The 26,075-nt window shown below is 37.9% G+C and overlaps 1 pseudogene; it reads right to left on the minus strand.

Moving 5' to 3' along the window:
• Window positions 1-23,189: 23,189 nt before the first annotated feature.
• On the minus strand, window positions 23,190-24,626 carry LOC145692818 (tubulin beta chain pseudogene; annotated as a pseudogene).
• Window positions 24,627-26,075: the final 1,449 nt, after the last annotated feature.

A 26,075-nucleotide genomic window follows, 5' to 3' on the forward strand; every position in this document is an offset into this window, starting at 1 on the left:
GATTTTTTTTATATATCCAGAATTACAAATACTACACTTAGTCAACATCATGGGCCACCTGTACAATGTCTCATCTGTTACAGTTCTGGGACAAGATATTGTAATTATTTATACAGAACAAGTGAAAATGATTGACCCGATTTCAGAACTTATTCTGTGAAATCTGAACATATGCTATTGTGAGACACGTACTAAGAAAGGCAAACTATCAAAGTCTTCTTCAAACGTACATAATTACAAGTGTTTCACGTGAGACCTCGCGTAACACGGCACACATCAAGCCAATAGTTTATCTGCTGCCTAACTAACCTTTTGTACAGTAGCATGTTGCGGTCAATAATATCAAGCTAGTCGATTTTCGTTTACAGATGCAGCGCGAACCTCTGAAAATGTTCAATACCACTTACGAATGGCCTTTTCTGTACGTGGGCTTTCCTCCGATATTTACTACAAAAATGCAGTTGCACCAGAGTTACTAACCTCACAGAACAAAATTATCGATTTTCGTTTTTCAAAATTATCGTATATTACAAAACAAATATCGTATATTCGTAATGCACGTGATAATTGTAGAAACAAAATTAATATTACTAATAATAGCAATAATATACAATCAATTTATCTAGTCATCTTCAGTTTCGAACTCCAAATTAGTCTTACTGTCCTCATTATCTTTTAAATACTTATCAGCACTACTCTGAACAAGAAGAATATTTCTACTCCTCTTAAAATTAATTGAATTTAAAGAATGAATGCAGGATTGTCATTTGCCAATTCACAAATCGTTATTGATTTATTTTAGCGGGAATGACTGTTTAAGACATTAGTATGTGTGTTTTTATAATTGTTTAATGCACATCTGCAATTTATTTGCAAATTCAAAAATTACAATAAAACCTGTGCGATCTAAAGTTATCGTATATTCGCCTATTATCACAAGTGCATTATCGTATATAGCTTTAAGGCTTAAATTATCATATATCACGATAAATTATAGTATGGTTGACAAGTCTGTGTTACACACTAATCAGAGCTAGGATGTTATAAATAGAGGATCTGCCCACATGCATCTTCATCCTATTAAATCGATGAAGCCAAAAAACATAGGCACGTCTGATTGGCTATTCTCGGTTCTTCCATCGTCTGATTGGCTACTTTCGTTTCCGCCATGATTGTTGGCTGAAAACATTGCGATCCTATTGGGCGGAGTGGGCAGAGTAGGGGCGGCGAAACTGTGACGTATGGCTTCAAGATTTTGTTGTAAAGGCAGATCCTCTATTTTATAAGATCCTTGAACCAGAGACTTTTTTTCATAAACATCCCTTCCCCAGTTAACGCCATTTTCCTTAACTGGTCGCTGCTGTCGTTCAGCAGTAGAAAGTGGAAACACTGGGTGGAAACTTAACTTTGAAAGTTAACCTTTTTGAAGCGCATGTCTTACAACAACATATGTATGTATATTAGATTTCACGGAATAAATTTTCAAAATCGGGTCATCATTTTGGTTTGTCCTGTATTAATAACCGAAAACCCCATAATTAAAATCAAGTATAAAGATAATACACTTTGCTAAAGAAAATAAAGAGAATCATGTAAAATTTACATTTATGAATGAATCTATGCTGGTAGTTGAAGCGATAATAGTCGCGTTGTGAAGAATACAATTAATATTTTCTTAAGGTGGATCACTAGGTGTTCCCAGTGCTATGCTAAACGCTGATTGAATAGTGCGGCGTTGCCAGATAGTGTCGAGTATTTACTGATGCCAGATTATAAAGGGAGTAATCATGGAATTCTGCTTAGATACTTACTGGAGAAATTAGTTTTCGACCCTTACCGCGATTCCTCTTCTCGAACTGCAACGCTAGAATCCAGGAATTTTCTTGTTGTGACTACTACAGTAAACCTACAAATTTGGCAACAACGCATTATGGTGTTCTGCGCAAATTTCATCTCAAAATCTATTTTCTTAAATGTAAATTAATATTTAAATAAAATGTGAAACATAACACGAAAAACGGTCACAAAATAAATCTACTTCGTTTCAGTTTCAGAACTATCTTTTGGGCAAAAAAAAAAAAAAAAAAAAAAAAGCGTCGGAGAATGTACCACAATAGCTTTCAAGGTACGCACAACTCTCACCGTTAGGCCATACAGACTTTATGACACTTGATTAAGGTTAACGAGAGAAGAAATTTCAGAGTATGCCTTATTAATTATTACTTTAGGTTCTAAATGATCTTCATATGTAGAAAGGGGAGGCGGAAGGCAAGGCAGTGGAGAATCTGGGTTTGGTATAGGAAGAGAATCCGTTATTATTTTAATTACTGGCTGAGATATGGTTTGGTTGGGAGCAGGTCAAAACTCCCATAGCCAAAACTCCCACACTCAGAAAATGTCAAAACGCCCACACAATTGGTCATAACTCCCACACAAATGGACAAATCTCCCAAATCCACGAACGGTCATAACTCCCACAGCCAAAACTCCCACACTCAGAAAATGTCAAAACGCCCACACAATTGGTCATAACTCTCACACAAATGGACAAATCTCCCAAATGCACGAACGATCAAAACTCCCATACAGGTAAGCGGTTATAACCCCCAACAGTCATGACTCACACACAAATGGACAAAACTCCCACACATAGCGACGGTCACAATCCTCACATAAATAGACAAAAACCCCATACAAATGGACAATACTCCCACACGCAGAAATTGTCACAACCGCCACACAAATGGACAAAACCACCACACAATTGAACAAATCTTCCAAATTTTGAAATGATCCTGGTTGCATTTCTTGTAAATTTCAGACGCTGAAATAATTTAGAAAAGTCCTAAAAAACGCTTATGATCCAAAGTGGAAAAGGTGATAAGTGGACAAATCCCCTTGTACTTTTTTAAAATTAGTTTCAGCGTGTGAAACTTACAAGACGTGCAACCATCATCATTTCAAAGTGTGGGAGGTTTGTCCGATTGTGTGGGAGTTTTGTCCACTTTTGTAGCGGTTGTGACAATTTCTGCGTATGGGAGTTTTGTCCATTTGTGTGGGAGTTTTGTCCATTTATGTGGGGATTGTGACCGTTGCTGTGTTGGTGTTTTGTCCATTTGTGTGGGAATTATGACCGATTCTGTGCGTATTTTGACATTTCTTGAGTGTGGGGGTTTTAGCTGTGGGAGTTATGACCGATTGAGTGGGCGTTTTGTCATTTCTTGAGCGTGAGAGTTTTGGCTGTGGGGGTTTTGACCGTGCATTTGGGAGATTTGTCCACTTGTGTGGGAGTTATGACCGATTGTCTGGGCGTTTTAACATTTCTTCAGTGTGGGAGTTTTGACCTAGACCCGGTTGGTTTAGGTCGAGGTGATTGAGCTGTTCTCGTTTTGAGAGAAGCAGGAATGCAAAAAGAAGGAATAGTAGTACAGACCAACAAATTGTAGAGCCCAAATGAGCTGGTTTATCTAAAAGAAATGCATTAGCCCTAGATATTATACAAAACGACGCCAACACACGATGAAAATTCATCAATTAAAGAATTGCCGTGGTGAACAAAAAAATCCATATAATCAAGAAGACTGTTGGAGCATCAGAATGCAAATATAAATAGGAATAGATTTCGGAGTTGGAACAGTTCGGTAAGGTGTGATATTTAGGTGTGGAATCTGAGATGCTCAATATTTATCATAAACAAAGGAAACATTACAGTGAAATGAAGTTTAATAAGGCGTGTTAAGTGGAAATTGCAAATTGTTTGTCCAGGCAGCGGGTAGTGAATGGATTATTTTGTGGATAGTTGTTTGATTTAGGCCACAAGGACAAATCGGGTGTATCGTTGTGTAGGAATTCAAAATAATTTTCACATGACAAGGAACATGAAGTACTACCACTCCAGGTTTGGTAGGGGTTAGAATAGAAACTGTTTACTTCCGTGTTATTGGAATAGATAAAAAGAGAGGATGGAGGCGGATGAATAATCGCATAAAGATTAATATCTAGCTCGATAACATCGGTAAGGTGGGATTCATGACAGGTGTAAGAGCAAGCCTGTAAAGTGACAGCCACAGATTTAGCATAATACAATTGTTTAAGACAATGTATATGGGTGTATATATCCCCCTCTCCCTCCTTCATGTTGCGGGACACGGCAGCGGAAGTGTTACCGTTCATCTCAGAGGCCCCGAAAACTATGGATACGACACAAATATGGGTCATTTTTGATCAGTTTTATGAAATCCCTCTCCCCCTCCCTCAAGTTGCAGGGCTGAATTTGGATGTAAACGGGATCGAAAGTATTACTGTTTATCTCAGCGACCCCGAGAACCATAGATTCGACACTGATGTTGGTCATTTTCGAGCATTTTTTAAATATCTCCTTCATTCCTCTCCCCAAGTTGCGGGGCTGAATTTGGATTTAATCAGCATCAGAAGTTTCATTCTGCGTCTCAGCGACCGTGAAAACTATAGATACTACAGTAATATGGGTCATTTTTGATCATTTATAAACTTTTCTCCTCCTCCTTGCTCCCCTAAGTTGCACTGTCAAAGTGATAATTTAAAACCATCTTAGGTTTGAACCTCATCTATGATGAAAATTTGATCGAGATCGGTCCGGTGGTTGAAGAGTTCTGAAGTGAGAAAGACAGTTACTTTCATTTATATATATATATATATATAGATAGATAGATAGATATAGATAGATAGATAGATAGATAGATAGATAGATAGATAGTGGCGGATCCAAGAGGGGTGCTATAGGGGCTATAGCCCCCCCCCCTTGACGCTCAGGTATACATGGATAAAATGGACTTCAATCCTGCTGCTTTACACTGGATAAAACCGCAAAATATGGTTTAGCACCTCCCTTGATCATATCCTGGATCCACCCCTGTATATATATACATATGCATACACTGGTGTCCAAAAAGATAGCATAATTAAGAAAAATTGGAAAACCTGGGAACACACAATGGGAACAGCGGCATACAGCCGTCATAGAACAGTGGGATCAGAACTGACTTTTCCACACAGAAGAAAGCGTACTGAAGGTCATACAAGGGCTGCTGGAGGAAGGGAAGAGAAATGCCCGAAGAAGAGCTGATAACAGCACACTACACCACAGTCGATTGCTAAGTCGTGTGCAAAGCAGACGTGTTGGCAATAGTATTAGTGCATCGTGAAGGCTTCAACATGCCACGGGGAGCCACATTAGACCTTGTCTTGTGGGACACGATAATCGGAAGACTGGTAGCTGGCCAAACACAAATGGAGGTGTCCAGAACACTTAATGTACCACAAAGTGTGATCTCACGGCTGTTTCACAGGTTTCAAACCTCCGGCAACATCGCACATGCAGCAATTCCGGGTAGCCTAAGAGTCACAACCCCTCGACAGGACTGGTATCTGTCGGTAAGAGCACGTCGGAATCGGTCGATGTCAGCACAGCAACTGTCATCAGAGCTTGCAGCTGCTACACGATCACGTGTTTCAAGACAAACGGTGTACCGGCGGCTGCATGAGGTTGGTCTTTACGCAAGACGCCCCATCGTGTGTGTCCCTCTGTCTCGTGTGTAGCCCAGAGCCCGCTTGAGGTGGAGCAAAGAACACAGGCACTGGACCATGGAACAATGGGGTCACATTCTGTTCTCGGATGAGTCGCGATTCAGCTTGCAGTCAGATTGTCGACGGACACTGATAAGGAGAGAACAGGGGACGCGCTACAACCTGCAGAACATCATTAAAAGGGACCAATTTGGTGGTGGTGTGTGATGGTTTGGGCGGGCACAGACCGTACTGACCTACACGTCTTTCAGGGCGGGGCTTCGACTGGTCAGAGGTGCCGTGATATGGTGCAGGAACCGTATGTGAGACTATTTCGGGGTGCAGTTGGACCATCATTCATATTCATGGATAGCAACGCACGTTGTCATCGGATAGGTGTGGTGGATGATTTTTTGGAGGAGGACGATATTCGACGCATGCGTGGCCTGCACGGTCAACAGGCATAAATCCAACAGAATATGTCTGGGATGCATTGGGAAGGCGGATTGCAGCCCTACAGCCCCCACCACGAACGATTCCGGACCTGTGTACTGTCCTTTGGCGGAGTGGCCAAGGATACAGATGGACCTCATCAACGAAGTGAACGACGTTGTGCAGCCTGTGAAGCCGCGAGAGGTGACCACACGCCTTACTGATGCTCTTGATCCACCACAAACTCATTTGTCTTCTCGCCACACACATTGGACCCTTTTCAACTATGGTGAGTTTTGTCAAATAAAGGTGTTGGGACTGTGTGTTGTATGTTTTCTTCTTCCCTTGCACACTTTTTTCTCGCAGGTATCCACGTTTTGAATGCCTAGGATCAGTCAGGTATGTTTGGTCCATGTGGACTAGGATTATTCTATCTTTTTGGACACCAGTATGTATAACCAGTATATATATGCATATAGGCGCATATAGGCGATTTAACATATTTTGACATAATTTTGTTTTTCATTGACGCTTACGGCATGCGGAACATACCTAGAACATACTAGGCACGTTCTCCAGGTACATGTCAGGCATGTGCCTAGGGGCGGGCATAGACTGTGGTTATCACTTGTCATCCATGTGATTTCTTTCTCAGAAGTATATAAGGCACATACTGGACACATTCCCATGTACGTGAGGGAACATGATAGGCATATTCCTGCTATGTAATTGTGACGTTAGGGATGGGACACCATTTTGAAAATGGTCGCCAATATGTACGTTCTTTCTAGCGAACTGAAGATACAGGTATAATTTAAGATAATGAACGTGGTTCATCTTTCCGAAAGCTCATGCCTTCTGAAATTACTGACTTGTGAGACTTTTAAAGGATGGGAGCAGAGACACTGTAGTAACGTTATGCAACTATATAGTTCTTTGCTCAAGGGTTTGTGGCAAGTGGCTACATTGTTTTTAAAGATGTTGTTATGAAAAACTTAAATTAGCACTTATTTCTTTTGACTTAAGCTGAAGGTCTGAAACTGTATCGTGGTATGTTGGTTGAGAAACAGAGCACATTTCAGCTGCTCGGTGCGAGGGTAGGATTTAAGGTTGGATATGAACCTTTGAAAGGTTTGTTATAAACGTGTTTCATTCGTACATCACGACTTGCTTTCCTTTGTGTTTGTGGAGTTGTGATAGAGGAAAGGGGTACGTAATATGGATTGATTGGCTTTTCTGTTAACATTTTGTTAAAATGAATGTTATGTAACTTATTATCCAGATGGTTGATTAAGGGAGATGGTGGGAGGATCGTAAACTGCGAACACTATCCTTCCAAAATGATAGTAAACATTTCTTGACATGCATGCGAAGCCAAGGATAATCCTGCATTGGTTTCTGTCTTGTAACATACATACAGTAGGTATTAGTTTCCAAATGCGTTCTTGCGTGATGGCTTCGTAGCCATGCACGTTAAGGCGTGCTACCGCTGCAAATAATGCACAGTTCGGTGATTCAAATTAGCTACTTTTTTCGTTTCATAAAAAAAAGAAAAAACTTTTCTATTTCCCTATTTGTGAGCTTATACATGTATCTCCCTTAGTGATATAACGCGTAAACAATTTCCATGCAACATTCAAGTAAAAAGTTACTAACAAGATATTAGTTTTGTATTTGACATACCTGTTGGGATTGGGATTTGATTTGATGTTTGTGTACTAGTCGAGCTGGAAGCTTCTATGCATTGTGCGTACGGTTTTGTACGTGGGTTCTGTACCATAATTACACCAGCCGCAAAACACTTCAGATCTCATAACGAAAGCACAATAAACACAGAAATTCATGTGAAAAGCTATTATTAACTTATCACATAGAACATAAAAATTCATACATGGGGTCATGGAGTATGGAGCCATGTTGCCTTTACTCTCGAGAACCATTTAAATGGGCTTGGGCATGAAATCACTAAGAGTACGGAAGTAATTTAAGTCCATGTCAATACACATTTTTTTTCTTCAATTTTTTTGAAAGGCCTGTAGGTTCCGAAGCTGCTTCTGTCCCAAGAATATTTTCATATGATGCCAACAATTTTCGATTGGATTTAGATCGGGACTATTCCAAGGCCATTCTAACATCTTGTATGTTGTTCCCCTACAAAATTCGCTACCTTTTTAGCCTTCTGATAAGAAGCGTTATCATGCATAAAAACACACTCTTGGATATGGAGCATACCCATAAATGGTCTTAAAGAACGTTGATATAGTAGTCTGCATTCATCGTCACATTTTGTGGTAAGAAATATAAACCCCTTCTTCCATTTTCCCGTGAAAACACCCCACATAATTACAAATTGGAAATATCTAACGGTCGGAACCGTATACTTTGGGTTGTATCTACCTGAAGATGATGGACATCGAACCTTAACAGCCGGAATGTGTTTACGCCAGAAAATATCTTTCCTGCACTGTGCTGGTATCCAGTGTGTATATTTCTTTGCGAAAGCGAGACGTTGTATCTTAATGCGGTCGGTAAGTAGAGGCTTCTTAGCAGCAGTATGACACGGCTGCAAACAATTCTGTATCATACGAACACTAACGTTTTCCAACAGATTCGGGTACATTTTTTAAAGTTCTGCTGCTATCAGTCGAGGGTTCTTCTTTATTTCTTACATTAGGAGAATGTATGCAGATTTCGTTGTTTATGTTAGCTTTTCTCCAACGAATTTGTTCTTTGGAAAACAATGTCGGAGGTAGTCCTTTGGTAGCTGCCAGAACTTTATGGTTGATTTTGCAGAGCTGTAAGTTTGCATTTTGTCTTTAGGGGGACGTTTTTACTTTGCCATGCAATAGTCTGGCTTTTTCAGCACTTTTCTGGCATATCACAATTACCCAACATAAATATGGTAGTAAAATATCAAAGAAAAAGTGCAACACAAGAAAACGCATCCATTTGTAACACACACTATAGCTGAAAGTCACCCTTCCTGTGTTAACCAACAATACAAAATGAAATGAACACGCTTATCAGCAGGAACATACAGTTGCCAGACACATTTATGTAGACACAATCTGTATTGGAAACAAAATAACACTAGATACAAGATTACAAAGTGATAGATCTCTTATCACGGCACATGAAGTCCGTAATGTTTTGTGCCGGGTGTAAGTGATTGCGTATGTAGAGACCATTAGGCCAGGACACCTAACGTAGGACTTCCTCTACACACACAGTAACTAGCCTCTATGAAAGCTGGGTGAAGTATCTATTGTTAATTGCTCTGATGTTTGATTTTGCTTTCTCCTATGCACTTTCGGTGAATGTACTCGAGGGACAAAGATTTGTTTTGTTTCTCCTTCGGCTTTGAGACACAAATTGATTGTTACAGGTTGCTTGCAATATCCATGTAGCCTGCTGTAGACAAACCAATATCAATACGGCATGTTCTGCTGTTCCGTGTACTAATTTCTCCTGATCTGGTCTGCTATATTGCTGTTAGTGTCAAACAGGGAAATTCTACATACTAAAACGCACTGTAACGCAATTTCACGTACCTTTCGGATATTATTACCTTTCATAAAACACAGTGATTCAGTGAACCCTGTTTTGGTGTGTTCTTACTTTGATTTCGTCTTGTCGGTTGCAGCTCTTCTGATATGCCGGTCTTCAGTAATAAAGAAAAAATAGAATTATTCTTATTTACGGTGAATGTCGCAGAAATGAACGCTGTCCACAACAACACTGAACGCTATCCAGATCGACGGGGCGTTTCTACTTACACCATTGCCCAAGGGCGCCGATTTCTCTGTAAATTTGGGGGGCCATTCAGATGCAGACGATATATAGACTATATGAGGATTTTAAGACAAATTGCATCCAAATTATGCCAAATATTGTATATTCACAAATACAATGAGGGATCCACATGAGCTTTGGGGGGCCGAGGTCCCCCTGGCCCCCAGGATCGGCGCCTTTGCCATTGCCAACATCTGCGCAAGTCTCATAGAAACAGGAAGCTGGGCTCCCAGATAGCGTCCGCGTACCAACACAGCAACTAACAACGCAAACAAAATTCTTGTTCTGGCTGCTGTAGCGAACAATCCGGAAATGTATGTACGGCAGATTGAACGTGCTTCTCGAATAAGCCGCAGTAGTGTTTGGCGAATTTTGCATTTCATTAAGAACTTCATCCTGGAATGCCATTGAGTCCAGGATTGCATTCTGTCTCTTTGCACTTTAGCGGTTGCAAGGTAATCCCACATTCCTCAGTAATACTTTGTTTACGAATGAAGTTTTATTCACCAATCTTGCTAATATGAATCACCGAAACATGCACTACTGGTTCGTGCAAAATCTTCTCTAGGTTCGCGTGTTGCACATCAACGGCAGTAGATTGTTAAGGTGTGGTGCGGTACCATTGGTAATCGTATTGTAGGTCCGTATTTTTTTAAAAATCAGAAAACATTAGATGGAAAGCGATATGCATCGTTTCTGCAAGATACTCTACCGCTTCTCACAGAGAAAATAGATTTGGAAACGCTCTATCAATGTGGTACCAGAATGATGAGTGCCCCGTACACTTCGCACATGTCTCCAGAGCAATTCTGAACGCAAAGTTCCCAAGAAAGTGGATAGGATGAGGTGGTCCTCTGCCATGGCCAGCTCGGTCCCCCGACTTGAAACCATTAGACTCCTTTTTCTGGGGTGCAGTGAAAGATAAAGAGTATATCAGGAACCCCCCACGACACGAGAGAATATGAAAGAAAGTATTATTGTGGCTGTGCGGCAATATCTGTGGAAACACTACAATCTGCACAACGCCCTCTTGTTTATCGTCTCCAAAAGTGTATTGATGCAAACGGTGAGTACTTCGAACATCTGCTGAAGTGAAAGAGTTGTATCAGGTAAGACATTATTGATACTTTGTGAGTACGTTTTCTAGCTGGTTGTAATTTACAAACATGACGCTCCTGTGACTACTGCACAGGCCACTAGTAATTGTGTTTAGAAATATCAACCATGCCTGTTATCACTAATTGTACCTGTAGTTTGCAGTACGCTAGAAACAACATACTTTTTTGATGGCCATTTCGAAAACGGTATCTCTATCGTTGTTTTATTTTCCAAGATCTATCGAAGGAGGTTTCACTCGATTCATGTTGCCACTTCAAAATTTTTGGTTGGCCCCTGGGGCCCTATGATGGAAGCCCTGAGGGTACTTAATGTTCACAAAATTTTATCGGGCCCTGACATGAAACATTCCTACGCAACGGGATTGTCACACTTTTATAGGTCGCAGAGTTAGGAGAGACATCCATATACATAAAATTTTAATATTAATTATTTTTACGTAAGTAAGTAATTTTGTTTATAAGAACTATTTAAAAATCAACGGGCTGATAAAGGGATCTAAAATTGTTCGGTTCGCACTGTTGGTAAGCAATATGGTTGACGTAAGAAAAGTTAATATTCAATTTAATTGAACCTTGTGGACGATAATGATCTCAGTAAGTTGTATTGATTAATACCTGATAAAGCTAAAATGAAAGACAATTCTTCTGAAAATTTTTGGTTTGTTGTATGTTAATAGAGACAAATGTTTTGTTTGTTGTATATATACTTTTATTCACTTCCCAGAGATAGGAAGCTAATGATACTAAAGGAAGCTAATGAAGGACGACAGATCATAAAGATAATAGGAAAAAAGAAGAAACAGCATGCTTGGCCATCTTATTCGACACTCCGATTGGATCACTGTGCTGATAGAGGGAAAGGCAGAAGGAAAACCAGGAAGAGGAAGACCAAGGATGGAATATCTAAATGCAGTTACGAAGAAGAGGCCTTATCAAAGTATAAAACAGCTCTCCCAAAGGAGAGAAAAAATTTAAAATTTCCATGTTGCCACCAACCTATGGTTGAGATGAACAAGAAGAAGAGACCCTTTTGTATGTTAAAGAACACGACAATAAATAAAAGAAATTGAGCGATAATGGCAGAAGTGGTAGAATGAAAAAAACTAGGAAGGGGTGGTTCTAAGAGAGGTGGTTTAAGCCTTAAGGTTAGTGTAAATGGACAAGTTTTGTCGATAGATGGCACTACAGTCTGCGTATCTCTCCCATGTAATTTTTACCTTTCACGAAAATGTGCAATTTCTCTTACAAATTTCTACCTAGAAACTTTAAATTTTTAGAAAGGGAACTTCATAACCTATTAAAGGAAAAAAATCCGTGCTGATTTTTTATTTAGAATTTTCTTCATTGTTGAAACAGTTCCATTGTTAAAGGTTTGGATATCCATTTCAACAATCAAGCCATTTCAACAATGAAGACACATCTAAATTAAAAAATCGGCACGGATTATTTGCCTTCGATAGATTATAAAGTTCCTTTTGTAAAAGTTTGAAGTCTGTAGGTTGAGATTTGTAAGAGAAATCGTGATTTTTTGTGAATGGTAAAAAATACATGGGAGAGATACTAAAACTGTAGTACCATCTATCGGCAAAACTTGTCCCTTTAAACCAGGCTACTCCACCAGTACTGATCAAAAATTATCTGAGATGTTAGCGGTTCTGTTATTCGACTCAATAGGCATTTATGTGTTTGGCTACTTTAATGGCAAGGACTTTATTAAAATTTATCTATTATTATGTATCTTGGCACATCCTTTCATTGAAGCTCTGGAAATATGACTTTCTTGGAATTGAAATCAATGAACAGGAGACTAGAATAAAAAAAAAGGTAAAATATCAACACAAAGGTGGTAGTTTACGCTTGTAAGTTTATGTAATAACAAAACAATATTGCCAATCCTCATTCACGGCCAAGTAGCGTAGGCGCAAACTATGTGTGTGCTTTCTATAAAGGTAGCTGCGAGTTCGATTTTTTGGCAAAGATGCTTGCCTCAAACAAAACTCGAGAAACTCGAGTATAGTAGTTCGAATTACCACATTTTTAGTTTAAATACTAGATTCTGCCTCATATAGCCTCGACGCTGAAAGAGGATTTAAATTCAAATAATCATGACAAAACCGTAACCGTTTTCTTTGGGGGGGGGGGAGGAGAGGGAGGCTTCCCGTTCCATCTTCCCATACATTCTTATTTCAATAATCATGACCATTGATTTCCAAATAGTGTAACCGTTTCTTTTACTCTAAAGAACATAATCATTCACTTCCTATACATGCATTTCTTTAAAGTTTTCTTTTCTTTTCTTTTCTTTTCTTTTTAAATAAACACTGCGTGTGCTTTCTTTGAGCTATCTCAACGAGGCCTCTGCATGGAGGTTATCAGCAACAAGCCGATGAATTTCTTACAAATTATCATACCAAAAATTATCATAAAACACGATGGTGCTTTCGTTGAGACTTGCCAGTGGCGTATATTGCTTGGAGTTGAACTTACCAATAAGATCGAATTCACTTCCAACTTAATACGAAAATTACCTTGGATTATTTTCTTAAAGAAAGAAAAAAAAAATAAAGTATCCATTTCCATCGAGATTTAAGACTTTTTGTTATTGCTTGGGGTTGAAAGAAGTCAAGATAAAATATTGACATATATATATATATATATATATTTTTTTTTTAAGTGAACACTTGCAATTTCACTTCTAGTTACACAGTGAAGTAACTTTGAATGTACCTTGCGAAAACAAGTAACAGTGTCTCGTGTACATCACATGAAGAAGTTTGGTTTGTACGACGTGATATTTTCTCAATTAATATTAAAACCGGAAGTGATAGTAGGTTTCTACTGCTTCCGGTGTTGGTAGAGAGATTAGAGTGGAAATGTAATGTAAAAGACGTTTATTTGATTACAGAAAACCGTTTCTCGCTATTTATTACTGTTTTTTAACATATAGCGATTAACGTTGAAACCGGAAATGGATGATTTCTTCCACTTCCGGTCTGAATACAGGGGTGAAAGAGAAGATGATGCCTATTCTTAGGGCGTTACATCGATTCCAAAAGAAAACTTCTTGCTATCTCTGATCGTTTTTGGTCTATGTAGATCAATATTGAAACCGGAAGTTGTAGTGGATTACTATCACTTCCGGTTTTATTACAAAGTTAAGGATGGAGATGAAATATATTTCCGATCGATTGCAGGAAATCGTTTCTTGCTATCTATTACCGCTCTGACTTCTCAACAAACGCGATTCCTAACTTAGGGGGGCGCGGTGGCTCAGTGGTAGAGCGTTCATCTCTGGAGCTTGGGGTCCCGGGTTCGATCCCAGCCCCCGCCAAGTGAACTTTGTGGTGGACAAACACCGTGCTCGTGGGTTTTCTCGGGGTTCTCCCGTTTCCTCCCACTTTCTTCATTCCACCATTTCACTCATCTCTCATTATCACCGTCTCCTTTAGCCTAACCGGCATAACCGTGGGACGTAAAACTCAAAGATTTTATTTCGATTCCTAACTTCTGACGCTCTACACCCTAGTCAAAATTGATGGCGATCCATTAAGTAATTCTTCAGATTTTTTTTTTTTTTACTTCCCCGAAGAATGGACGGACATACGAATAGAAATTATAAAATTAAAAAAAAAAAAAAAATAGTAAACCAAACTCTTTAAAAGCGAAATGAAATGTGTATTTTACGTCCCACAATTATACCTTGTAAGCTAGAGACGGCTGATTTGTTAACGAAAGTGAATTATTATGAAATAATTTGATAGAAGGAGAATGTGGAAGAAAACGGGAGAAGAACCTCAAGAAAACTTACATATACGATGTTGATCACTACAATTTCACATAGTCTGGGACAGAACTAGGTAGGGGAAAGTGGGGGAATACCAGGCACTTAAGGTACATTTTCCAATATCTCGCTACAAATCAAACAAATTAACATGAGGAAAATGTATGTTGTAACTTAATCATTCTAGTTTCATATTCGGTCGTTGGTAATGCTCCTTGATTTTCATAGATTCTGTAAAAATAAAGTTTGTGGAAAACGAGAAGCGCGTGGTATTCCCCACCACAGCGGCTAATCACACGCATTACATCGGGTATTGGCACGCACTAATTCCTTAACATGAATCATCAGAATCTCTTTCCATAAACTTAGGTCGTTTGTTGACTGTACGTTTAGGTCAACTTCTAGTTTGTTTCCTCAGATTGTCTTCACGTTTTCCACCAACATAGAATTTTCTAGTTTTCTTCTCAACTTTTCTTTCTTGGTACTTTCTTCGCTTAGTGCTCTTTTTGAATTCAGCATCTTCCAATATTCGTTTGGTTGGAGTAGAAGTTAAGATTTCTGAACGCTTTTTGTTATTTTGAGGAGTTGACTTGGCAGAACTGGAGACAGGAAAAATCTGTGAGACTTTCACAGCCTCAGTTTGTAAAGAAGACGGTTGAACAAGCAATTTTAATTGCTGTGATGATGTTCCGGGTAGTTGATGTTAGTTGATGTTCTTCTCGATTTAGCCCTATTTTCGTCGAAGATGGTTGTTCATTTTGGCGTAGGCCTATAATAGTTTGAGCATCGGAAAGCAATTAGGAATTCACTTCTTCAGAAGTTTCTCTTTCATCTTCAAGTTCTACGGCCTGGAATTATTGAGCAGCTTCAAAATCTTCTTTTCTAAAAGTGTTCAGCTCCAAAGGACAAATACCCGCTTGTTTAAAACCACTAACAGCTTTGTCCACATTTGCTGCTTTCAGATAAGCTCTATTAAAGATATCCACTAAGTCATATGGAGAATTTTTTCATTAACATAGCGCTTCGCAAACAGTGTGCATTCTTGGTTGAAATATGTTTTGTGGGGACCAAAAATGGTGGGGTCTAACGGCTGAAGTTTATGTGACATATGCGGTGGTATTGTAACCATAACAATTCCTTTCTTCTTACAAAAATTGTAAATTTCTAATGAAATATGGCTTGTGTGATCCAAAATAGGTAGGACTGGATTATTTTTTATCGGATTCGCAATAAGAGCAAGATGTTGCAGCCACTAGATTCATTGCTCCACCCAAGAATATATAGATCTAGTAGATTCTCCTTTCTGCAGCTGAGGTGACATTCGTTTTCTTGAGTAGATAAACATAGGGGTATGTAAGACCTGGCAGCTTTGTAACGGCTTTACTCCCTTCCCATGATATTAGTGCTCCGAGCGGTTTCACTCCCTTTGGATCCAAATACGCCCTGGTGTCTATACTATGAATATACCTGTTTCGTCAACGTTAAAGATCTAATCTTCACAGAAATGATATTTTTCGGTAACATCTGTCAGGTTCTTAAAATACCCTTTTACCTTTTCTTCATTGAATTCGTCGACCATGTTAATACTAATTGCTTCAGATTTCCTTAACCTTATCGTGGAATTTTTCTTTAAAAGCAATTCCAACCAAGCATTCCCAGCAAGTTGACCTTCTTTATTCAAATTGTGTTTGATATCATTAGCTTCTGCGTATTCATAAGCTATTCTGCGTAGTTCAATTGGAGACATTCCGTAAAACAACTTGACTAAATGTAAAGCGTGACCAGCAAGTTCCGCTTTTTGTGTAGAGCTCAATACAGCTTTTTCTCCCATTTTCTTAGAACAGACAGTCCCAGCTTTCCCTTTTGTTCTTAATGTAGCCTCATGTATCCCAAAATCGTTTGCTACCTTCTAATTTTTCTTCCGCCACTTATTGCTCCTATGGCGTTTGGTAGTTGTTTTAATGTTCATTTGCACTTCTCTGTTTGCCTAATATAGCTTCATGGCATCTGCAATATACATAAAAAAGGAAAAGAAACGCAGCATAAACTTTTTTGATAACTGTTTCGTGAAGGGGCAATACCACGCACAATGAGCGACACGCGTGCAATTACCCCATTCCAAGCCGAGAAAGAAAAATTGAACCTTCAGAAGTTTCACGTCGTTTCATATAAACAGATTTAGCATAAACTTACTACTAACACACTACATAAAACATTGTATACACATTATAAAAATCAACTAAGTATTTCAATACATACTTCTAAATCTGCAAACGAAGTAAATTAGAAGAAATTATAGCAAAACAACATTTCGCCATGCCATGAACCACACCTAGCAGCAACTGGCGCCTCGCTCATGCAATATGTCTTTCATAGTCTAAACTAGATAGTAGCACTGATCTGAATCAGTTTCGAAGCATTAGAACTGAGAAAATAGGGTGCGTGGTATTCCCCCGTTGCGTGGTATTCCCCCACTTTCCCCTACTCCTCATACTAAAATGTGAGCACTATGCCACTTTTTTTTTTTTAAAAAAAAAAAGAAGAATATCTTTTTTATACTTTGTCTTACTTATACGTTTGAATACTACGAGGAATGATCGAAAAGAAAAGAGGTTACAAAGCATATCACGTTTATGTTATTTACTCTAACTTAACGAAAATTTATTTGTAGATTAACATGTCTGTTTTGGTGCAGGTTTGAAGACTTCAGATTCTGATCATATATACGCGAGAAGCGGACATTAAAAATGATGACTCGTCTGGAAAATTGGTCAAAAGTAGAGGTGAGGTCAGTGCTGCACTTCCTGTGGGCCAAAAATACTACACCTTCTGACTTCCATAGGTAGACTGTAGAGGTCTATCGGGAGGACTAAATGCAACATGTAGGGAAGTAGTGTTGTACTTTTAAAGAAAGACGAACCAATATTGTTAATGACAACCCCGGACACAGCGGTAGACCTAGTACTTCAAATATTGACGTTACGCTTGGAACGACTAGATCACCCCTTCTACAGCCCTGATCTAGCCCCAGTGACTTTAACCTTTTCCCTGGTCTAAAGCAAAATGGCTGACCACTATTATCTGGCATGTGGTTATGTCAAAGCTATTGCCTCACGGTAGCTACGAGAACTCGATGCGGATTTCTATGTAAATGGTATAGAAAACTTTGTTTGCCGTTGTGATAAGCCCTTGAACAAAAACTGTGATTACACCGAGAACCATTGTTGAGTGCCCTCTATCATCAATTGTGTTAAACTTCCGCTTCTCACACACAAACCATAATAGGCTTTGTAAACTTTTTTCGATCATCCCTCGCAATATACTCGACAGGGACACGAACACAGAAACACCGGTAACAGTTTAAAATACCCATGCTCTTCAGACGGACTCGCACCACCGAAGTTTGTGTAACAGCACTAATTTTGTCAAGTATGCCAAAAATTAGTGCTGATACCGTATAGAGAGAAAATTAGTGTTATGTATAGTACCATGTATATAGGGATCAATCTTTTCTTTGATGATGCCGCCATATTAGATTTTCCAATATGTATTTGGCTTCCTGATACTGGCACTAATTTTCTTTTTATGAGGTACCGTCAGCACTAATTTAACACTAACTTTGTGTATAGGTTCCATCTCAATCGGTTGAGGGGGTGGGGATAGCGTGAACCCAGAATCTTGTTTTTTGACGTCTGTTTAACGGTACAATATTTTAAACATCTCAGGTCGTCAGCACTAATTGGGCACTAATTTTTGTCATATATTTTAAAATTAGTGCCCGAGTGGGTGGGCCCAGGTTCATGGACATCCCATAGCCTACCGTGAATAATCGTGGGGCGTAAAACTACAGATTTGATTTCAGTTTTTTTATTTTTCGAATCTTCGATGGATTTCAACTTACGATCGTAAGCTCAACTTTTCAGACCTCTCTCGACTACAGTATACCAGCACCACTGATCCACTATGCTCACCACTTAATTTTCGCGTTACACTGTATATCATTTATCTGAGTTTGTGTCAATAAGTTGATACGCAAATTAAACAATGAGGAATAAGAAAGTAGTTTATGAATATCAAATATTAAAAACAAGTCAACACGTACTCAGTAAAACAAATCAATATTTATCGTGTGTGTACAATCATTAAATTTGTTTTAGAAACAGTCCAATACATTATAAATTTAAAAAATGCACTCTACTAAAAGTATACCTGTCGTATTAAAAATAATTATTTACTTGTTTTATTAGTGATTTTTATTTTATTGTTTTCATATTTACAAATACTTTATTTAATACATGTAAAACAACATATTTGTCATAGATCATAACTTCTAGCACCAAATAAAAATGTTTAAAAATAGTTATATTTACCATAAACAGTAAACAATTAAAAATTATATATAAAAAAACAGTGATCTCCTCAAAATGTTAACTTTTAAAACAAACCGACTTTCAAATATTTATACAAAACATTGCTTTAAATCTTATTACCAATTTACGCAACTACACTATATAAAAGAAAGATCCAATTTTGCGGGGATCGTTTTAAAATGTTTTATCTAAAAAAGAAAGATCCAATTTTGGGGTGATCGTTTTAAAATATTTTATCTATCTTTTCAAATTTTCCAAATTACTCAATTTCTTCTTTTCTTTTCTTTGTTTTAAATCAACATCAGTAATAATTTTGCTTACTACATCACGAAAGAAAAAAATGGAGACCATGCAAAATTACTAGAGGAAAGTACCTAAATATGGAATAGGGTTGATAATATGGAATACCACCATATCTACCCTGGTAGATGGTGCACTCTCGTGAAGGTGCCCGGAGACGCTTGCCTATGTACCATGTCATGTGTTTCTGGTCAGTTTGTGGTGAAAGAGGCAGTTTATTGCACGTAATACTTTAAGGAGTGGATGTTCGCAATTGTTGATTATCGTCGGTGAGTGTTTCAGAAGTAATTTTCTTAGTCACATTGGAATTTGAAATTATTGACAGTGAATCACTTGGGAAGTTGGAGTTTTCTAGCTATAGGCTATGCAAGTTAGATTATTTTATACCAAGGCTAAGTACCATTTTTGTGGTTATAAAAACAAATATGGCGAGGCTTGCAATATGGAATACCATAAGGGTTTTAAATATGGAATAGTATTCCATATTTAGAGTCTTATGCAACAGCGGAAGACTTGGGACCGCAACGCAATGAGGAGTGCAATTCACGATATGAGGAAGAAGAAAATGGGATTTTTGAAGACGTCCAAAATATATAATGTACCTCGGACAACACTTTTTCGCTTGGCGTCATGTAAATTGAGTCCTGAAGAAGCTGTTGTGAAGAAGCTAGGAAGAAAACCAATTTTAACACCGGAAATGGAGGAGGAACTGGTCCAGTACCTGTTAGTTATGGAAGACACATTTTTTGGTCTTACTCGGAGGGATGTGCGAATTATGGCATACCAATTAGCCAAAGAAAATAGACTTGCACACTCGTTTTCAAAGTGCCACGAGTTTGCAGGAAAGACTTGGCTCAAATTGTTTATGAAGAGACACAAAGGAAAACTTTCTTTCAGAAAACCGACAGAAACGTCATACAATCGAACTGTTGGCTTTTGTAAAGAAAAAAGTGACCCACTTCTTTGACCTTCTGCAATCGGAGATTGATAATGAGAACATTTCTGCTGATCGCATATTTAACATTGATGAGACATTTCTGACTGTCGTTCAATCAAAAGTTCCTCAAGTTCTTCCACACAAAGGAAAACGTCAAATAGACGCAATTAGCTCTGCAGAACGAGGCTCTTTAGTGACCGTAATAACGTGTATGAGTGTCACGGGTATTTATGTTCCTCCCATGCTAATATTTCCAAGCACAAAGTGGTCAAATCACCTTATGCGAGGTGCTCCTGAAGAATCTATTGGACTGTATCATCCTTCTGGGTGGGTACAGAGTAATCTCTTCACTGAATGGTCCAGACATTTTATTAAACACACAAGGCCATCTGAAGAATCTCCATTGTTTCTCATTCTTGATGGCCATTATGCCCACTCAAGAAATTTAGAAGTTTTATATTTGGCAAGAAGCAATAAGTGTCCATACTTTGTATTCCTCCACATTCGTCGCACAGACTGCAGCCTCTTAACAGAACCTTCATGAGTCCCTTAAAAATGTACTTCAGTGAAGAGATCAGGATTATGATGAGAATTGCTAGGACAGAAGACGGTTGTGTACGGCCTCTCTCTGCATTTAAGGTAGCAGAGCTTTTTGGAAAAGCGTACGTGAAAGCATAAACTGCTTCAAACGCCATTAATGGTTTTAGAGTGACAGGAATTTGGCCCCTCAATTCCCACATTTTCAATGATAGAGACTTTCTTGAAGCAAAGCACGCACAACAATATAGATCAGTACGTGGCTTTCAGTCTTCACGAGATCTCTATTCCCTTCCTACACCACTACTAGGTTCTGAACCTTCACCTGAACTCCCTCCTCCTTCTACATTAAACACTTCTCTCCCATATATTCCAGACAACCTTTCTCCTACCTCTGCTTGTCCAATCGCCATTAAAGCTTCAGCATGTGAATCATCTGGCAGCAGTATAACTCCATGGCAAATATCACCAGTGCCCGCAGTGAAGAAGAGGGAAGGCAGTCGATTAAGAAAGACTGGCTGTGGCTCTGTAGTCATAATTACTTCATCACCTTACAAAAATCAGTTAAAGAAGTCTGTGAAAGCTGTCGATAGTGGAAAACAATTAAAAATGAAGAATAGTGCAAAAAACAAGGGTAAGAAACACAAGATTGCAACAGAAGAAAAGGTAAAATTAACTAAGAAATACACGAAATGTACGTTACGAAACAAATGTGATGACAGTTGTCCCCAAAGTAAAACTTCAGATTCCGAAACATATATGTCCATCAGCGCATATGATGATCAATCATCAACGTTTAGTAGCCTTCCCGATAATGATCAACCAGAGACAGAAGAAGACGCTGAGTACCTCTTCTGCTCATGAAAATTTTCTGAAGATAAAGGCGGTGAAAAATGGGTGATATGTATGATGTGCCAATCCTGGGTTCACAATGAATGTGCTGGATATGACAAAGGTGTTTATATCTGTGACTTCTGTAAATAGAAATAGATTTCCCACTGGACATTTTGCAGCATATCTAACACTAGGCAGCATATATAATAATTTTTCTTTTACCCAAGTTTACAACTCTAAAAAAATCACATTGGAAATTTTGCTTCTATGTTTCTTTTTGTAACTTTGCAGCTCATTTACTACATTTTTTTCAAACAATCTTTGGAATATTTGCACCTTTATATCACGTAATTAAAATATGTGTATTGACAGCTTCCTTTGTTTTATTTAGCATACCTATATTAGAAGCATGTAAAACATTCTGGTATATTTCATGAGAGTTGTTTATGGTATTCCATATTTAGAGCACTTTTTTTCGAATAACAATTTTGTACTGTTTTGATTTTTATTTATTTTTGGGGTCTCTTTTTTGTTATTGACTGACTCTAAATGGCAGAAGTTATGACCATATGTCTACAGAATGCACACACATTTTTTCATATGTAGAATCGTGTAAGGTGAGCTACAGTTGCCAAAAAATGGAACGGTATTCCATATTTAGGTACTTTCCTCTATTGTTTTTTTTTTTCTTGAGACTCCTTCTGAGAACAATAATCTAATTGCTTTGTATTAACGATCCTAATGAACAAAACTTACTTTCAAAAATAATCTTAAATATGTCACACTTTTGAATTTACTTTGTGATTGTAATCTCCTAGGGATATCAATTGCTTCAGCCAGCATAAATAACTTTCTAAATATATGTGCGAAAGATCTGTCACAAAAAAGAACAAATAGTGATAACGTTAATGTCTTCATTACAGTATATTTGCAGTAAATAGCGTTATAATGAAGACGTAACGGGAAAGGTACTTTTAGTTGTTTAGAAATGAATCGATGTTGGCTGAAACACTTGAAATCTACAACGAAAACCTAAAACAGATTACAGAAATATTCTCAACTTTATTTAAACAGATTGCTATATTAAGTTAGATACAAGTCGATATGAGATGAACTGATTGTTAATTGTTATCCATTATAGCACTCCATTTTTTTAAATATGAGGCATTCTTCAAAATGTTCAGTTACTTATAATATTATCAGTCAAATTAAACTGGAAAATCATCCAGCCCCTTCGTCTATTATACGGTAATTAGCTCAAAATTACTGGTATAAAAGTAGAGAGCTTAAAAGTAAACTGAGAGAAGTAACTTCCCACAACTAACTCTACTTGTTAAATAGCATTACCGTATAATAGACGAAAAGTTTTTTCTAAAAAACAATTAAATTCATTGTTCAAGCATCCTCTTTCCTTACACACAGAAGGATATATGAAATGGATACATCGTGTTCATCCCATCTCGACTTATACCGCCTTCCCTAACAGGCCTTGCACTCATTTATTTTAAGAAATGCTAATACCTTTGCTGCTAAATACCAGATATTCATTCTTCATCTTCTTCCAGCTCTCCTTCCTCTTCTGTGGACATTTCTTGCTTCTGCATATATTCAGAAACTAAATCATACAAGTCCGTTTCAGCTTCTGTAAATTCCATCTCGTCCATCCCTTCACCTGTGTACCAATGGACAAAGGCTCTTCTTCTAAACATAGCTGTAAACTGTTCTGCTACTCTCTTGAAACAGTCGACTATTGCGGTGTTGTTTGCAATTAAAGTTCCAGACATCTTCAAACCACGTGGAGGAATATCACAAACAGCTGTCTTCATGTTATTCGGAATCCATTCCACGAAGTAGCTACTGTTCTTAGTTTTCACGTTCAACATCTGTTCATCAACGTCTTTCGTAGACATCCGACCTCGAAAGTAAATCGCTACAGTCATGTACTTTCCATGTCTAGGATCACACGCTGTCATCATATTCTTAGCATCAAAAAGCTGTTGAGTGATTTCTGCTACTGTAAGAGCTCGATATTGTTGACTACCTCGAGACGTGAGTGGTGCAAATCCTGGAATGAAAAAATGTAATCGCGGCTCTGGAACTAAATTCACTCCGAGTTTTCGCAGATCTGAATTCAACTGTCCAGGAAATCTCAAACACGTTGTCACTCCAGACATCGCGGCAGATACTAAATGGTTCAAATCTCCATAAGTCGGCGTGGTAAGTTTCAGTGTTCTAAAACATATATCATATAGTGCTTCGTTATCGATGCACATTGCTAAATCAACTCCTGTAACTAAATGATGGAATGTTAGAACACAATTAAGTGGTTCAACTACTGTATCGGATACTTTGGGAGAAGGCATAATGCAAAAATTAGCTTTTATTCTATCAGGATATTCTTCGCTTATCTTATTGAGAAGCAAAGTTCCTAAACCAGCACCCGTTCCTCCACCAAGTGAGTGAACTAATTGAAAGCCTTGAAGACAATCACAACCTTCCGCTTCTTTTCTTGTAACATCAAGAACAGAATCAATAATTTCTAAACCTTCTGTGTAGTGACCCTTAGCCCAGTTATTCCCAGCTCCACTTTGTCCAAAGACGAAATTATCAGGACGAAATATTTGTCCAAAAGGACCTGATCTAATTGAATCCATAGTTCCAGGTTCCAAATCAATCATAACTGCTCGAGGCACGAACTTGCCTCCCGCCGCCTCTGTGAAATACACATTTATTCTTTCCAACTGTAAGTCGGAATCACCATGGTACGTTCCCGTCGGGTCGATACCATGTTCGTCAGATATAACTTCCCAGAATTTCCCTCCTATTTGATTTCCACACTGTCCAGCTTGCAGATGAACAATTTCTCTCATTTTGCTTTTTACAGATGAAGCACATAAAATGTTTGAAATTAAATTACAAAAGCTGTTTTCAGCAGCGAAGTCTGATATTTCGCTTAACGAAGTTTCTGGTTGCTATGTACGCGTTTATTCAACAAATATTATTAGCTTTTCTTTCTTTCTTCTTAATCCCAATTGAATTTGTTTATCTTCAGATGCAGATCTAGGTCTTAGTCAACTATATCTCTTGAGTTTTGTTATGAATAATTGCTCTGTAATATAGTAATGTTAAAGTAAAAATTGGTGAAAATGTGGTTTATGATCAAAAATGATAGATGGAGTATGAGTTATAGGAAAATATTTAGAAAGTGCTACTTTTTGACTGCTGTGAGTATTCACTTCGATTGAAAATGTATAGAGAATTCCGTTATTTCAGTGCCAATATTATCAACTTAGTGATTTATTTTTATTAATAATGTGCATAATGAAATCAGTTTTATGTGCAGTGATCCTTTATTTAATAAGTTTTAGGGCTACACGAGAACAAGTACTGGCAACAGTATCAATTAGATATAAAAATTTTCACACTTGTACTCTCATATAAGTTCCTTTAAATTCTGTTTTCTTTATATTCATGTTTTAAAAAATATTATTATTATTATTATTATTTTGGGATGATGTTAAAACAAGGTATCAACATTTGTCTACCGGGTTGATAACGTATACTAATTAAGCAAGTGAAGCAACTAATGATGTATTTATCTTCTATAACCTCAATTGAGGTTTTATATCATCAAGTACAGATGTAAGTCCTGGTTACTTAGATCACTATATGTAGTTTTTTAATAAATATTTTGTGTCATGGGTAGTGATGAGCAAATGCAAGACCAATATCCAGTCTTGCATATCCAGTCTTGGTCTTGGTCTTGCACTGGAACCCTTGGTCTTGGTCTTGCTTGCAAGAGTCTTGCAAGTCTTGCTTTTAAGAGATCTTATGCTTTTCATACTTTGGATATAAGAGATAATAAATTCTACAATGCAACAATAATAACGGACATACCATGTATGTTTCTAAATGTAATATAATTTACCTTCGTGTAAGTATGAAGATAGTGTACAACACAATAAATGATTTTTTTTTTTTTTGTCAATGGTTGCCCCCGCTTCACCACTTATAAGATAAATCACAACGTTTCGTAATCTTTTTATGTTTTTTAACATACAATACTACACTGGTTCCCAAACTGGGACCCTACCCCTGATACTTATGGAAGAAAATCAAGACGGCACAGATGACTGAAATACCATGAATTGCAAAATTATTTTTACACTCTAAAGGCGTCAGATTGTTTTTCAACCTCGATTAGCTAATCTTTGTATTGAATAAAACTTTCAATTAAATATTAAAATTTTGTTTTCCTAATTCCAATATGTACTCTATGAGGTAGAAACATAGACATTACGCAAGAGGGATGAAAAAATTGGAGGTTTTCGAAACGTGGGCATGGAGAAAGAAGGAGAGAATTAGCTGGGTTGGACGGAAAACGAAGAGAAGGTATTAGGAAGTAGCAGTAGGGGAGAAAGAAAGAATTT

The sequence above is a fragment of the Thermobia domestica genome, chromosome 8, assembly GCF_964235325.1.
Source record: "Thermobia domestica chromosome 8, izTheDome1.hap1.1, whole genome shotgun sequence".
NCBI lineage: Eukaryota > Metazoa > Arthropoda > Insecta > Zygentoma > Lepismatidae > Thermobia > Thermobia domestica.